At 35.0% G+C, this 16,861-nt stretch overlaps 1 protein-coding gene across 3 annotated transcripts in view; it reads right to left on the bottom strand.

The window, feature by feature from the left end:
• Window positions 1–16,861, bottom strand: part of LOC138692264 (protein unc-93 homolog A) — a 270,619-nt gene that overhangs the window by 40,382 nt on the left and 213,376 nt on the right. For all 3 annotated transcript variants that reach the window (XM_069815435.1, XM_069815445.1, XM_069815426.1), the window contains exon 2: window positions 292–380. The gene's annotated coding sequence lies outside the window, so the exon portion shown is untranslated. The remainder of the gene's footprint in view (window positions 1–291; window positions 381–16,861) is intronic.

Raw genomic sequence — 16,861 nt, forward strand, 5'->3', positions numbered from 1 at the left:
CACAGTAAAAAAAAAACATTATCCCCTAATTATATCATTCGCTCAATGTTAATATTACTCATTGCAACACTAATAAATCTTTCCCTTAACCATCGGCTCCCTCCCCCTCGGCCAGTTCCCACCTCGACTGTCGAACTTTTGCCATAAATTTTCCCACACTGTCACAGGATAAGCGGTATCATCACCTGTCCTGGATTCCTGATGAGAGAATCTGGCAACCCTGCTTTGATCAGCCTAATTGTTACTGATTAAGTAAATAATGATAATTTATAGTATATTTATGGAACTAACCTCAACATTGTGGCAGTGTAGAATGCTTGAGGAACTGGCAAAGAAGAATGTTGAGCTTCATTGCAGTATTTTCAACCAGGAGGAATCACCTGTGAAACAGATATTACACTTATGTACTAGCTGCTTGGCAGTAAATCATAGCTAGGGTAACACTGAATGACCTTGAATCTATCTTTCATTGCCGAGAGGTGCCCATCACAACACCACCTCGGGGTTCAGTCCTCCAAATGACAACAGTTTAATTATAATAAACGCTGGTATTTCCATCGACCACCTTCCGAGTAGTGACCTCATCCCTTCTCGTCCATTGTCGACAAATGACCGTAACTACGTCAGAGCTTCTTGAAAACAAATTGCAACTTCATGCAGAAATGTAGCAAGAGCAGAAACTGCTTGAATGAAAGCTACTACCGTACTATTTTTTTTCGCTCTTTCGTTTTTGTCCTGTTTCTGAGACGCGTTCGCCGAAGGCTATCAATTGTTTAGCGATAAATTGACTTGTAATCTATAATGCCAATCATAAAACTATCTTCATTATCTCACTTTAAGCTACTTCTTTTATAATGTCTTAAGAAGTAATCATTTGCTATTAACCTATTGTTAAAGATACGCCTGTGTGTATTTGAGTGAATAACGGTTATTATTTTTCATTAAACATTATTCTAGGGAACATTTACATTCATACGTTGTTTTTAATTCGTTTATTGGTTTATTTTACGACGCTTTATCGACTGCGGTGGTTATTTTGCGTCTGAGTAAAATGAAGGTGATAATGTCAGCGAAATGTGTCTAGGATCCAGCGTCGAAAGTTATCCAACATTTCGCACTTCCAATAGAATAGTGTCGTAACTCAATCAATCAATCAATCAGCTGGGTAATGCCGGCTGGCGACACATGGAGGGGGCTGGCTCGAAACCTGGGTATGCAGCGAACCTTAGTATAGTCAGCCGGTGTGGGTTTTGGGAATGCGTCTAGGTTGAGGGTTAGCACAATAGATCGTAATAGGTCGCAGTGCTGGGCCATAATGCCTACCTCCAGAAAATTCAATTCCATTTCATTACCCCATAGCGATTGATTTCATACGCTCTTTGTAAGATGGAAAACTTAAAGAAAATATGATAATAATTTATATATTTATTTATTTTATTTATTTAGAATATTAACGTGCAAAACAACAGCACAAGGCCAATTACAGTTTAGCACGGATACAGGACAAAAACAAAACAAAACAAAACAACAAATGATGATGATGATGATGATGATGAGAATGAATGATAGAAAATGGCAGTGAGATGAAATACAGTGTACAGGAATAACCATACAGTGCATACAAATAGTTATTAAAATTACAGAGAAATACAAATAAGCAATAATGACAAATTGAATAGATAATTACAAAAATACGTGATACAGAAAAGCTAAAAACAACACAAATTAAGTTAAAATGAATGTAATAATAGCCAAACAACAAACTATACATTAAACGGATCTGAATTAATATAATGTAAATTGGCAGCTTTTGTGCATCTGACAACTGGAGAGAGAGATTTAAGCTTATAGGTATAAAAAAGTTTTTGAAATCTTAAACCTTTCGAAGGGGCTCGAAGGTAGATATTGCTTATGAAGGATTCACAATCAATATCACCCTTTAAGGCCTTACAAAAGAATAAGTAGTCAAGTTCAAGACGTCTTTCACAAAGGCTAGAAAAGTTAAAATATTTACAAGTACGCTCATAATTGAAAACAGATGAATTAGGCAAAAACCTAAAGGCACATAGGGACATAAATTTTCTTTGGATGATTTCCAATTTAGCCGAATCAGTAGAAGTAATAGAATTCCAGGCGACAGATGCATATTCTAGTTTAGATCTGATTAATGTATAGTATAGAATTACAAGGGTAGCTGGCGTAGAAAAAGAATAAGTTATAGACCTTATAAGTCCGAGCATTCTAATGGAATGATTATAAATATGTTGGACATGATTATGCAAATGTAATTTGGTATCGAGTAGAACTCCCAGGTCTCTAATACAGTCTTTCCTTATTATGTTGATATTATTAAGAGTGTAATTAAATTTAAGAGAAGTAGTTTTTCTAGAGAAGGAAATGACAAAAGTTTTCAATTCATTAATTTTCATTCCATTATCAGCAGACTATAGCTCAATAGTATTTATATCATTTTGCAAGGTTACACAGTCAGCCAGACTATTTATTTTGCGAAATATTTTAAGGTCATCGGCAAATAAAAGGCAGTTAGAACTTATTCTTTTACAGATGTCATCTATAAATAATAAAAATAGTAGAGGCCCCAAAGTGGAACCCTGTGGAACTCCGCATAGAGTAATATAAGGATCGGAATAAGAATTTCAAGTATGACACAGGATTGTCTATCTTTTAAATAATTTTCAAACCAGCCCAGGTAATTAGTGGTAAGACCGAAAGAATTTAATTTACTCAGTAACATATTATGGGGAACAACATCAAAGGCCTTGCTGAAGTCAAAATAAATGGAATCAATTTGACCCTGAGTTTCAACTATAGGCATAACATAATTGAGATAAGATACTAAATTAGTAGTCGTAGATTTTCCTTTTGTAAAACCATGTTGGGTCGAATTGATTTTGTTTTTCGCGTGAAAAGAAATATGTTTATGAATTATTTTTTCAAAAATTTTTGAGAAATTATTAAGTATAGAAATAGGTCTATAATTACTTAAAATAGCTTTATTACCACTCTTAAATATGGAAATAATAGATGCTTCCTTCCAAAGAGAAGGATATACCCCTGTTTTTAAACTCAAATTGAAAATGTAGGTTAAAAGAGGTACGAAAATTTCAGAGCATCCTTTAATAATGATAATAATAATAATAACAATAATAATAATAATAATAATAATAATAATAATAATAATAATAATAATAATGTTTTCTAGATACTTCCGACGGTGTATATTATGCCTCCTCACAGCAAGTCATTATCAGAAAGTAAAGAAGATAACGAAATTGTACATATTACCCGACCATTCTGTTTGTGGAACGCAGTTGCTTGTACTAATACACAGCGCGTCGCTGTTACTACACCTGTGCAGTACGATTGCTCTCTTATTCTAGTCATAGATTATGTATTTCTCTTTGCCACAGAGTAACAACATAAGAGTCCACACCTGTGGAGTAACGATCAGCGCGTCTGGCCGCGAAACCAGGTGGCCCGGGTTCGAATCCCGGTCGGGGCAAGTTACCTGGTTGAGGTTTTTTCCGGGGTTTTTCCTCAACCCAATACGAGAAAATGCTGGGTAACTTTCGGTGCTGGACCCCGGACTCATTTCACCGGCATTATCACCTTCATTTCATTCAGACGCTAAATAACCTAGATGTTGATACAGCATCGTAAAATAACCCAATTAAAAAGAAAAACATAAGATCGCAGCGCCGCTGTTTACGTTCCACATAAAAATGATCACCTAGTACATGTAATACAGTTTATTTCACTCATAGTTTACTCTGAATGTGTTATTATTAGGGATCGTATTTTGTTCCAGGGCGTACGGATATAATGTTAGCTGTCCTAGACTATATTGACGTCACGTCATATTTGACGCGTGCCACAGCATCTTGTTTGTGCCGAAGTTGACATTCTACTTGTGATTCAGAATTAGACCTCATAAACTGTTTACAATGTATTATAGTGACTATTACACTCTTACTACGTCATACTACTTTTGACCAATAAAACGGTACGAAAGGACGTATTTCAACCAATCATGGCTGCTTATCGCACAATTTTATCGCGTCCCTAGCATTTGTTTAATTTTATCGCGTCCCTAGCATTTGTTTAATTTTATCGCGTCCCTAGCATTTGTTTCTTTGTTTGCCAACATCTGAAACTGCGCTGGTCTGGACGTCAAAAATATATATATAAAATTACAAACCACTCCAGTCGATGCACAGCAGTTTCAAATATGACTCGCATTGGCATTCAAGAACAAGAATTAATAAAAATCACTGATCATACCTATGCATCTTCTGAAATCCTATTTACAAATAAATGAAGAGCACCATTCGGAAATCCTGAATAAGTTGAATACACCATGTAGGCCTAAATCAACGAGTTTCACTTCTATTACGCACACGTCCAATATAACATCAATTGAACCACCAACCACATTCAGATTTGAAAATTGTACATTCAATAATTATTCCTTTTAAAATTATTCATGTTTATTTTTTATGTCATCGTCGTTAATTAAAACTTTTCTAACACTTGTGTATATTAGTTAGGTTATGTTATAGCTTCTGCTCTGAGAGGATAAAAAGAACTTCTGCTATATGATATTATGGATAGTCACGTATCAGAGATTGTTTAATATTAAGATTTATTGAATAGTAATCATTACAGTGTCTGTATAAAGATACTACTGCCATCTAGCATGCATCTAGCGTAATATTTGTAATGTTGAGATGGTACAATAATACATTTGAAGACAGTTGTATTTTCGTAAGTCAATCAATATTTTATTGTATTGGAGTACTTCGTTACTTCTAATTTTTATATACTTTCTTCTAATCGTGTAATAGTCAATTAAATCCCACTCGAGTTTTGATTTTCTCTAGATAAATCTGCTCGTGTTCCACTCGCATATTTATCGATAAAATCAAAACGTCTAGTGAGATTACTGTTGATAAAGACTGATATTGTTATGTTTACTACAATTTAAATTATTTCTTCATTTATTTAATTCTTTTATTTCAACTAGCAGAGTTAAGATCATAATACCTTCTCTTCCACTCAACCAGTACAAAAATGCACAGCAAATATAAATAACAGCAACACAGAAAACAATGGAATAGTGATAACAATAATAATAATAATAATAATAATAATAATAATAATAATAATAATAATAATAATAATAATAATAACAGCAGAAAAATGTAGATGTGTTTAGTTACATGAAATTAGAAGAGTTAAAGAGTTACAATTAGTGTTAAATAAGACATTTTGTATAAAAGAAATTATATTTCATAATGAAGGACAATTGATACATGAAAAATAAAAATCATATTCCACAAAAGTTATATCTGAAGGAAGATCATATTCTAGAGACGAAAAGCAGTCTCCTTGGCAATCGGCTTTTGAATGTAGTCAATCTCTAAAACCTCTTTATACATTATTTACAAAATAAGTAGGCTGTAGTATACTTACTTACTTATTGACTTTTAAGGAACCCGGAGGTTCATTGCCGCCCTCACATAAGCCCGCCATTGGTCCCTGTCCTGAGCAAGATTAATCCAGTCTCTATCATCATATCCCACCTCCCTCAAATCCATTTTAATATTATTATCTTCCCATCTATGTCTCGGCCTCCCTAAAGGTCTTTTTCCCTCCGGCCTCCCAACTAACACTCTATATGCATTTATGGATTCGCCCATACGTGCTACATGCCCTGCCCATCTCAAATGTCTGGATTTAATGTTCCTAATTAAGTCAGGTGAAGAATACAATGCGTGCAGTTCTGCGTTGTGTAACTTGCTCCATTCTCCTGTAACTTCATCCCGCTTAGCCACAAATATTTTCCTAAGCACCTTATTCTCAAACACCCTTAATCTCTGTTCCTCTCTCAAAGTGAGAGTCCAAGTTTCACAACCATAAAGAACAACCGGTAATATAACTGTTTTATAAATTCTAACTTTCAGATTTTTCGACGGCAGACTAGATGACAAAAGCTTCTCAACCGAATAATAACACGCATTTCCCATATTTATTCTGTGTTTAATTTCTTCCCGAGTATCATTTATATTTGTTACTGTTGCTCCCAGATATTTGAATTTCTCCACTTCTTCAAAAGATAAATTTCCAATTTTTATATTTGCATTTCGTACAATATTCTGGTCACGAGACATAATCATATACTTAGTCTTTTCGGGATTTACTTCCAAACCTGTCGCTTTACTTGCTTCAAGTAAAATTTCCGTGTTTTCCCTAATCGTTTGTGGATTATTAAATAAAATACCTTGCATTGCAATACACAACACTGTACATAATAGTGTAAATAATGTTTGATCAATATAGGCCTACATTCTTTGTCATAATGTAAATAGTACGAATATTGTGTTCTAGTGTACGTAGTATAATATAAATTGTAAATATTAGTGTAATTGTTGAAGTGGTCTATGTTTTGTGCTACCCAATTTGACAAAACAGGATTCGCGTGAGCAGATAGAAGTAAGTTACTCCGCTTGCTACATGCATGCACTCATTAGTTAGACTAAAAACTCCAGTAATACTTAACTTTGTAACCTCCTGGGACATAGTACAGTCCCTTGTTATTGTGGTCTTATAGAACTATTTTTAAGTAGGTTATTTTACGACGCTTTATCAGAATCTAGGTTATTTAGCGTCTGAATGAGATGAAGTTGATATTGCTGGTGAAATGAGTCCGAGGTCCAGCACCGAAAGTTACCCAGCATTTGCTCATATTGGGTTGAGGGAAAACCCCGGAAAAGACCTGAACCAGGTAACTTGCCCCTACCGGGAATCGAACCCGGGCCACCTGGTTTCGCGGCCAGACGCACTAGCCGTTATTTCACAGGTGTGGACTAGAAATACTTTCAAAACCAATCTTACCCAATGGCCAACTCGGTATAATAGAAGACAAAGAGAGTCGTATAATATTAAGGATATGTGTATTAATTAATATTTAAATGAATTACCGGTCTACTACAGAAAAGTAGAAAGAAAACAAATAGCAACATCATGCAGGTACAATAGCAAGCTAGAATCATTGACCGAATGAAAACTAGAACTACATAATGTTCAATTTTTTATTTTTTTGTCTGCTTACTTCCAGGACTTATTAAAGACGTCGCCGAAGGCTTTCAATTGTTAACGATAAATTGACTTGTAATCTATAACGTTAATAACTAAACGATATTCATCATCTCTCTAATCGAATCTCGGCTCCTATTCACAATAGCTTATAGTGACCATTTAAGTTACTGTTACATGTCGCTAGATTTGCTGTGCAGGTTATCTAATACAACTGCAAAATTCCTCGTTATTTCCACATAGAAGTCAAGCAAATCTGTGGCCTATCTGGAATACATCGGCACGTAGAATATGTCACCTAGGTTCGGGAATGAAACTGCAGTTGTGTTGATTTGAATGTTTCATTTTTGTCTCGGTTTACGAAAAGAGAAGTAATTAATGAAGGGCTTGCAATATAATAATAATAATAATAATAATAATAATAATAATAATAATAATAATAATAATAATAATAATAATAATAATGATAATAGGGACCGAAGAGTGTGCAATTTATTTTATTTTAAACATCGCCTTCGGACATTCGCATTGTAGTTCTGCTAAGATCGACAGCCTTTTTTATTTTTTGTTATGGTAATCTTATATAGTCTAGTGCTACCAAGTACTTAGCCGTATAGGTGAAATACTAATATGTACGTCATTATTGACAAAAACAGACCGCATGTAACATAAAATCTACCAACCTACGAGAGATGAAATGCGAGAAATGGCATAGGGAATATTCTTAATAAAAATGTTAATAATAATAATAATAATAATAATAATAATAATAATGATAATAGGGACCGAAGAGTGTGCAATTTATTTTATTTTAAACATCGCCTTCGGACATTCGCATTGTAGTTCTGCTAAGATCGACAGCCTTTTTTATTTTTTGTTATGGTAATCTTATATAGTCTAGTGCTACCAAGTACTTAGCCGTATAGGTGAAATACTAATATGTACGTCATTATTGACAAAAACAGACCGCATGTAACATAAAATCTACCAACCTACGAGAGATGAAATGCGAGAAATGGCATAGGGAATATTCTTAATAAAAATGTTAATAATAATAATAATAATAATAATAATAATAATAATAATAATAATGATAATAGGGACCGAAGAGTGTGCAATTTATTTTATTTTAAACATCGCCTTCGGACATTCGCATTGTAGTTCTGCTAAGATCGACAGCCTTTTTTATTTTTTGTTATGGTAATCTTATATAGTCTAGTGCTACCAAGTACTTAGCCGTATCGGTGAAATACTAATATGTACGTCATTATTGACAAAAACAGACCGCATGTAACATAAAATCTACCAACCTACGAGAGATGAAATGCGAGAAATGGCATAGGGAATATTCTTAATAAAAATGTTAATAATAATAATAATAATAATAATAATAATAATAATATATACAGGGTGATTCATAAGTCACTGTACAGACTTCGTGGGTGTAATGTACAGGTAAAAATAATAGTAAAATGTTATATAGCACTTTTTCTGAAATTGGTTTATTTCAGAGTTATGCAGCAGAGTAGAGATCACAAGTGCAACACAAACGAAACAAAATTAATTCCTCCTCAACTAATTAAAGAGATGACAAATTGAACACAAACAACGTAAGTACATTTACCCCAAAACATGTTCAAAGTGACGTCCATGAAGGTGAAGGCAATGACGTTATCGTCGTCATATTACTCTTGCAATGTTGCAGACCTCTTCAACTCATTCCGCACAGTTTCAAAGCCATTTTCAATTCGCTGCTGTAGTTCTACATCGTTCGGAATTTCATTACCATAAACGAGCGCCTTGAGACAACTCCGAAGGTACAAGTTCTAGCCCTCTTGGTACAAGTCCAGGGGATTAAGGTCTGGTGATCTGGCTGGCCAGGCAACTGGTCATGCACGACCTATCCACTTATCGGGATAAGCAACATTGAGATACGCCCTTTCCTCACGACTGAAATAAGCAGGAGCAACATCGTGTATAAACCATAAGGTGTTTCGTGTATCCAGTGGGACATCTTCATGAAGCAGACCACCAAAGTCATCTTCCAAAAACTGTCGGTACACTCGGCAGTGGTAAAACGTGCGGCCCGATTAACTGATTGTCCACCATAGTGGCTCATGTTTTTAATACATTATTCGTCATAATTTTTAAATAAAGAAAGTTCAGAAAAAGTGCTATATAACATTTTACTCTTGTTTTTACCTCTACATTACACCCACGAAGTTTGTACAATAACTTATGAATCACTCTGTATGACGTAATATAATATAATTTACTTACTTACTGGCTTTTAAGGAACCCAGAGGTTCACTGCCACCTTCACATAAGCCCGCCATCGGTCCCTATCCTGAGCAGGATCAATCCAGTTCCTACCATCATATCCCACCTTTCTCAAATCCATTTTTATATTGTCTTCTCATCTACGTCTCGGGCTTCCCAAGGGTCTTTTTCCCTCCGGTCTCCCAAATAACACTCTATATGCATTTCTGGATTCAACAATACGTGCTACATGCCCTGCCCATCTCAAATGTCTGGATTTAATATTCCTAATTATGTAAGGTGAAGAATGCGAGCAGTTCTACGTTGTGCAACTTTTTCCATTCACCTTAACTTTGTCTCTCTTAGCCCCAAATATTTTCCTAAGCACTTTATTCTCAAACACCCTTAGCCTCTGTTCCTCTCTCAAAGTGACAGTTGAAGTTCCACAACCATATAGAAAAATCGGTGTGTAATATGATATAATATGATATAATATAATATAATATAATATAATATAATATAATATAATATAATATAATATAATATAATATAATATAATATAATATGTGTAATGTAATATAATATAATATAAAAGGGGTGTTTCGAACCGGTAATTAACGATAAATACCTTAATGAAAGTGAAAGTTATGAAATGATACCACGCCTGCGCATTAAGAAAATAAAAATATTAACTTCATGCATAAATATAGCCTATCGTGTAACGTGAAAACAGATATTGTGAAGAGGAAGTTGTTACTCTCATGCATGACATATTAATTAAAATGTAACCAGCGAAATGATACGGTATTTAGCTGCAGGGCCGTCAATAAAAAATTTCATGATAAATATCGCAGCCATTACAGAAACATTAATTCTGATTAATTAAAAAAGTTAATTGTAAGACTGACACATCAGTGCCTGGCATTCTGTCATTCTCGTTTCTCAGGAATAAACATGACCTCGAAGTTAAACGCTTTGGAAAGACTGGTGGTATCATTTGCGATGTTATAGTGACAAGTCATAGCAGAAGTAGCAGTAATATATCATCTCATTGAATTATGTCTGAAGACTCGGACGTCAGCAACATAGTGAAGGTTTTTTTTTTTTTTTTTTACATTTACAATAGTGACTGCAATTTTCGGCCGGTGGAAGAAGTATCGCAGGAACATAATGGGCAGTCGACGAGCCTAAGTTTGCTGTGCATCCACATATTATCTTCTATACAGCTTACGGAGTTTAGAAAATAACATTGGGTATACAGCGTGTCTGAGGAGGAACGTAAAATATTTCAGGATAATGTAGTTTGGGTTAACCTGCATCGATTTAATCTGATATACGATGAAAGAGTAATGGAACGGAGAAAAATTCTCTCCAGCGCCGGGATTTGAACCCGGGTTTTCAGCTCTACGTGCTGATGCTTTATCCACTAAGCCATACCGGATACCCACCCCGGCGCCGGACAGAATCGTCTCAGATTAAGTTCCAACTCTTGGGTTCTCTCTAGTGGCCGCCCTCTGCATTACGTCATAGCTGTCTATGAACGTAGGACTGAAGTCCACACATGTGCTGAGGTACACTCGTTATGAGTATGTACTTCGGTACATTAAATAATATATATGATATTGAGGAGAAATACTGGGACGTCTTGTAGTTCCGTACTGTACTTGACGTGTTATGCCAGATCTTTCGCACACGGCAGCATCGGAGCACCGCGACGCCAGCGCAAACACACAACTGAATACACATTCACTTGATATTTAATTCGTGTATTCGCATAGTGAATATGCAAGCTTGCTTTTTGTTAATGGATTTTGTGATGACAATGCATTGGCTGCTGTTGAGGAATACAGACCACGTCTTCCCAATCGAAGCTTGTTTTCCCGTGTTTACCGAACGTTATCTGAAACTTGTAAGTTACCAAGTGTTTCACTGAGGTCGGAAAGAGAACCGGTACCTGCACCTGATATAAATTAGAAATCATGAAATCAATAAGAAGGCAACCTTAGTAATTTGTCTTGTGTAATTATTATTATTATTATTATTATTATTATTATTATTATTATTATAGGATTAACTATTAGTCATAGCTTATTTCATGAATGTACACAATTAAATATCATTGCAAATAGTGTTTATTTTTTCTAATTCGTAGCATTATGATTTTATCTGCTTTGGTGATATTTGGTTGGCAACATTGGAAAGACGGCCATATTAACTTTTAGGAACTAATCTTACGTGAACCGCACTATAACGGCTCGCAGCCTGCTGGTTTCTTAGAAACATGGCGACGTTTCTTCTCGTTCATTCTGTAGATTTCTTACACTTAAGGCAATGTTAAGTCCCTATGTCCTACACCTCGAAAAAAATATCAAACTGTAGTCCACCGTTGTGGAGTAATAGTTAGGATGCCTTACCGTGAAACGAGCGGGCTCGGGTTCAAATTCTGGTTGGAACAAGTCATCTGGTTGAGGTTTTTTCCCGAGGTTTTCCCTCAACCCATTAAGAATAAATGCTGGTTAACTTTCGACGCTGGACCCTGGATTCATTTCACTAGTATTATCACATTCATTTCATCCAGATGTTAGCTAACCATAGCAGTTGATAAAGTGTTGTAAAATAACTAATTAAAACACAGGATATAATATTTACAATAATGTTTTTTTTTTTTTTTGTATTCTATCAATTTCTCAAAGGTTTCCTATATATTAGTATTAGGTAAGGAGGCACTACTTACGGGCAAATAATGGTAAAAAATTAAGAAAATCCACTTTTTTTGTTTTTATGTTCTAATTATGGGGTGAAGAAGGGATAGTGACGCGAAACATACAGCCTCTCCTATCCAAATGCCATCCTCACCTTCCCGTGGTCCACCCTGTTTCTACCAACGAGGAAATGGCGACCGAGTCACAGCGGTATAACTGTTTCATCAAATGCAGAGGAAATGCTGCATTACAAGCCTGTCCAGAGGCTAAAAGTGGCAGCCCCACTACTGGACTACCTAACGATAAGGCTAGTAACCTATCTTAGGGAAAATTACATTACTTTCAAGCCTCAAGCAAGCAGTATAAGGACAGAAGACCTTTAAGAAGACTGCTAGATGGGGCCGAAACAGGTCTAGAGAGGCCTAATTCGTGAAGGATGATGATGATGATGTTCTAATTATATTTGAACCTTCTAGTTTCATAATTTGTTCCATTTCTTACTTGAGAACATTTCAAACTATTCCATGTGACTTTTATATATTGCAATAAAGAAAAAAGAAATTGCAAAAAGTTACAAAATGCTCGCTGTGGATGTACAGACGAACCCCATTCTCTCACAGAGGTCAATTAAATGTTGATAAAAATTTAATTATCATTTGTATGAAATATTAACATTAAGCACCTTCTTCGCATATTCATGTTGTACGTAGACTGAAATATGCTGTAATGGTAAAATCGTGAAATTAAAAAAAGTATCGTTACTTTCCATTTAGACTGAACTCAAAAACTGATTAATTTTTATTCCCATGACTATTTTCAAGCCTTTGAACAAATACGAACTAAAGATTTTGAAAACTTTGACGCAAGGAACCGTTTAGTGATGTCAGTATAAATTATTAAAAAAAAAACAATATTAATTTAAAACCATTAGCCCTAATGGTACCAAATTTTGTGTTGTAGGCATGTTTAAGTTGTTTAAAATTCATGTATTTTTTTATGAAAATGATAGAAGTTTAAAAATCACGTAAGTATCCCCTTAATACCCTCTACATTTTTGACCCCACTGTCCGTTTTGAGAAGGATGATCAACAAGTCAATAACGTTAACGATGAAAATAAATCTATTTACAATCCATGTATTCCTCACTCAGTGAGAGATACAAAATGAATATTAATACATCCCTCATTCCAATGCAGGCTTCACTTCACACAATGGAAGTAATATAAAATGCTTGCCAACAGCTTAGTTTAAGTGAGGGCTTCGATTGCTACTGTTTTTTGTCGGTACAAGTGTGTCTTTAAAATTCATGTTTGGAAGGGGGAAACTTTCACCATTTCCTGGATAGAACGTTGTGACTCCAACATTGTTAGGAATGGATGTACTATAATAGACAGTAGACAGTATTTTTAATGCAAAGATTTGAAGAATACACGCTGCGCCCACAATTTGTTTTGTCATTCACACTCCCTCATCTGGAAGGTCTGGTAACAAAAGTAAAGAGCGGAAGGATAGAAGGAGATGGAGAATGAAGGCACTGACATGGACCACCTCTTATTAAAACGCATTGTAAACCACCATTAAAATGTATAGTTTTCCCTTAAAACTTCCATTTTGTTGCATCCCTTTTCCTTTATCTTAGTCAAATTCCAGGACGTTGCCTCCTCTCTCCGAGATTTGCAGGACAGTCATTGAAACAAGGTGACTAAGTTTTAACAAGTTGTGGTGCGAGTACTTTCAATAATATTTAAATGTAATTTTCTTTTCAGTTAACGTCATTTTTCCATTAGTTTAAGGCCATTTTAATGATCATTTTAGTACATTTTTAGGTCATCAACATGCGCCCCCTAATGATATTACAATTCTTTTTTGTTAAATACAACATTAACTATTAGCTCTGAAAATCTGCAACGGTATTTCACTTCCACCCTGTATGTTTCTCTACATATCTGTATATGTATGTCTGTTCATTCATCAATCCAATTCTTTTATTCATATGTCCATTCGTTCATCCATTTATAATAATAATAATAATAATAATAATAATAATAATAATAATAATAATAATAATGATAATAATAATAATTTATTTAATACTTTACACTTGAGTTACATTAGGCATTGCACCCCGAAAGAGCAGAAGCTCGTGCTCGGGCGCAGTTCAGATCAGTTATACAAAATATATCACAAAATTAAGAGAGTTCATTGAGCACAATAACATTAATAAGTGGTAAAATAATACAGCATGTAATAATAGGGTCTATATACAAATAGAAAATACAAAAGTACATAAATATTAGAGTATCAATTTTTAACTCAATTAGCTTAAACAATTAAATAATTGATCTGATTTGTTTCTTAAATCTATGTGAGTTAAGTGTACTTAGCTCAGGGTAAGCTCTAATTAATTCATGATATATTTTGGGTCCAAAACTTCTGCTGTGTTTTAATCCGGCAGTTGTGTGGCATTTCGGAATATTTAGAAAGAAACTGTAATTCTGTCTGGTATGGTATTCGTGAGGATCAAATTTAAATTTATTGTGGTTTTTATGGAAGTAAATCAGTAATGTTTGTTTATAAATTTGTTCTAGATTTGATACACCAAATTCCTGAAAAATTAATTTTGTTGGGTAATCAAAAGGTTTATATAGACAAATTTTGATAATTCTTTTTTGGAGAAAATTTAAAGGATGGAGAGTCGATTTTGCCATTCCTCCCCAACCTAAAATACCATACTGAATTATTGATTGAAACAGAGCTAAGTACACAGTACGCAGAACATAAACAGGTAAATAAGAGCGTAGAATGGAAAATTTGTGGATTGTTTTACGCAATCTGTTACACGAGAAGGAGATATGCTTGTCCCATTTTAAGTATTGGTCAATAATAATTTCTAAATATTTAACTTGTGAGAATATACTCAAAGCGTTACATGAGCAAGTAGGTAGGTTACAATCATGTATTGTTATACTTCTGTTATTATTCATTTTTAGTTGCTCAAGGCCATGTGATGTTAATGAAAATGGTATTAATTTTGTTTTAGAAACGTTCAAAGAAAGTAGTGAGCATCCAGTCATTCTTTAATAATGTTAATACCACTGTTAGAATTTTGATAAGTTTCATTCCAACTCGAACCGCTAAATATAACCACAGTATCATCAGCATAAGAATACAGAGTACCAGAATATTTCTCAATGTCAATTTTAAGTAAATCATTGATATATATTAAAAACAAAACAGGACCTAAAATCGTCCCCTGAGGTACACCTATATCAATGTTACGTGATTCACCAAGGTGATCATTTATTTTAGTTGCTTGAGTTCTGTTACTTAAGTAAGATTTAAATAATTTTAAAGCCAATCCATTAATTCTCAATCTATCCATTTTATTCAAAAGTATATTGTGATTGACTGTATCGAACATTTATTCATTCGTTCATTTAATCACATTCTCATTTCGAGAATATAGAGTTGCTTATAGATTAGCTGCTCACAGATATTTCAGGTAGAGTAGTCAGAATTTAAATCTCTGAAAGGAATTCGTAATTTGTCCTCTGTAACGTTCTGGAATGTTATTCGTTCCCGAAGTAAGGCGAGCGAAGTGTGAAGCTAATCAACTCTTTGCTGCAGAGTTCAGTGCGCTTTTAATATCCACGGAACTTGTCGTCAGTCGCTGGGATAAAATTAGCTTCATATATTCCTTCCTTCAAAGGAAAAGGTGCGTTCATAAATGACTTAGTGGAGTTAATTCCTCCTTTCTTAGCAAGAATCCTTCCGGTTCAGTGGCGGTCCTCCCCCAGACTTGCGCCGTGGTATAGGCTGACCCGCCACACGCCGGTATCGACCCACAGCGCCCAGCAAAACACGAATGGGATCCATCGCGATGCACACAGTTACAACACAGAACTCTGCTGAATAATTTATGCCGTTTATTTTCTTGATATCCCGACCAGGACATGCATATTTGTCTATTGGACATGCATATTTTCATGTGGTGTCCAGTGTTGACATATTTGGAGCCCCTGCGTGGTGCTTACTTCATTTCACGGAAGTCTCGTCATGTGTCCGTCGAAGAAGCCAAAGAAGACTATAATAAAAGTAAAATCTGGCAGGAGTTCCTGGACTGAGAATGATTTAAGGCTTTTACACTGTTTAAGATGGTTAGGACAATTTTCAGTTTTGACGCAACAACTTTCCGCTCAGTAGATATTATTTTATTTTTTTATTTTTTATTTTATTTTAATAGGTTATTTTACGACGCTTTATCAACAGCTTAGGTTATTTAGCGTCTGAATGAGATGCAGGTGATAATGCCGGTGAAATGAGTCCGGGGTCCAACACCGAAAGTTACCCAGCATTTGCTTATCTTGGGTTGAGGGAAAACCCCGGAAAAAACCTCAACCAGGTAACTTGCCCCGACACGGGCCACCTGGTTTCGTGGCCAGACGCGCTGACCGTTACTCCACAGGTGTGGACTTCCGCTCAGTAGACATGGCAGGGGAAAGGTAACTCGGTAATTGACTGTCACATAAAAATACGAACCCCTTGGTCTCCTTCATTTCCATTATTTTCTTTGTATTGTCTCTTTTCTCCTAGTATACCTCTCTTCTAATAATCCCCATGTTCTCTTTGTATTCCCTTTGTTGTCCTATTACTTTCATTCTCCCTGAATGCTCCCTACTCCCTGTATTCTCCTTGTTCTCTACTTGTTCTCCTCATCTCCCCTTGCTCTCCTTGTATTACCCTTGTTCTCCTTGTGTTCTACCTGTTCGCCTTGTCTTCCATTA

Source organism: Periplaneta americana, chromosome 2 (genome assembly GCF_040183065.1).
Source record: "Periplaneta americana isolate PAMFEO1 chromosome 2, P.americana_PAMFEO1_priV1, whole genome shotgun sequence".
Lineage (NCBI taxonomy): Eukaryota > Metazoa > Arthropoda > Insecta > Blattodea > Blattidae > Periplaneta > Periplaneta americana.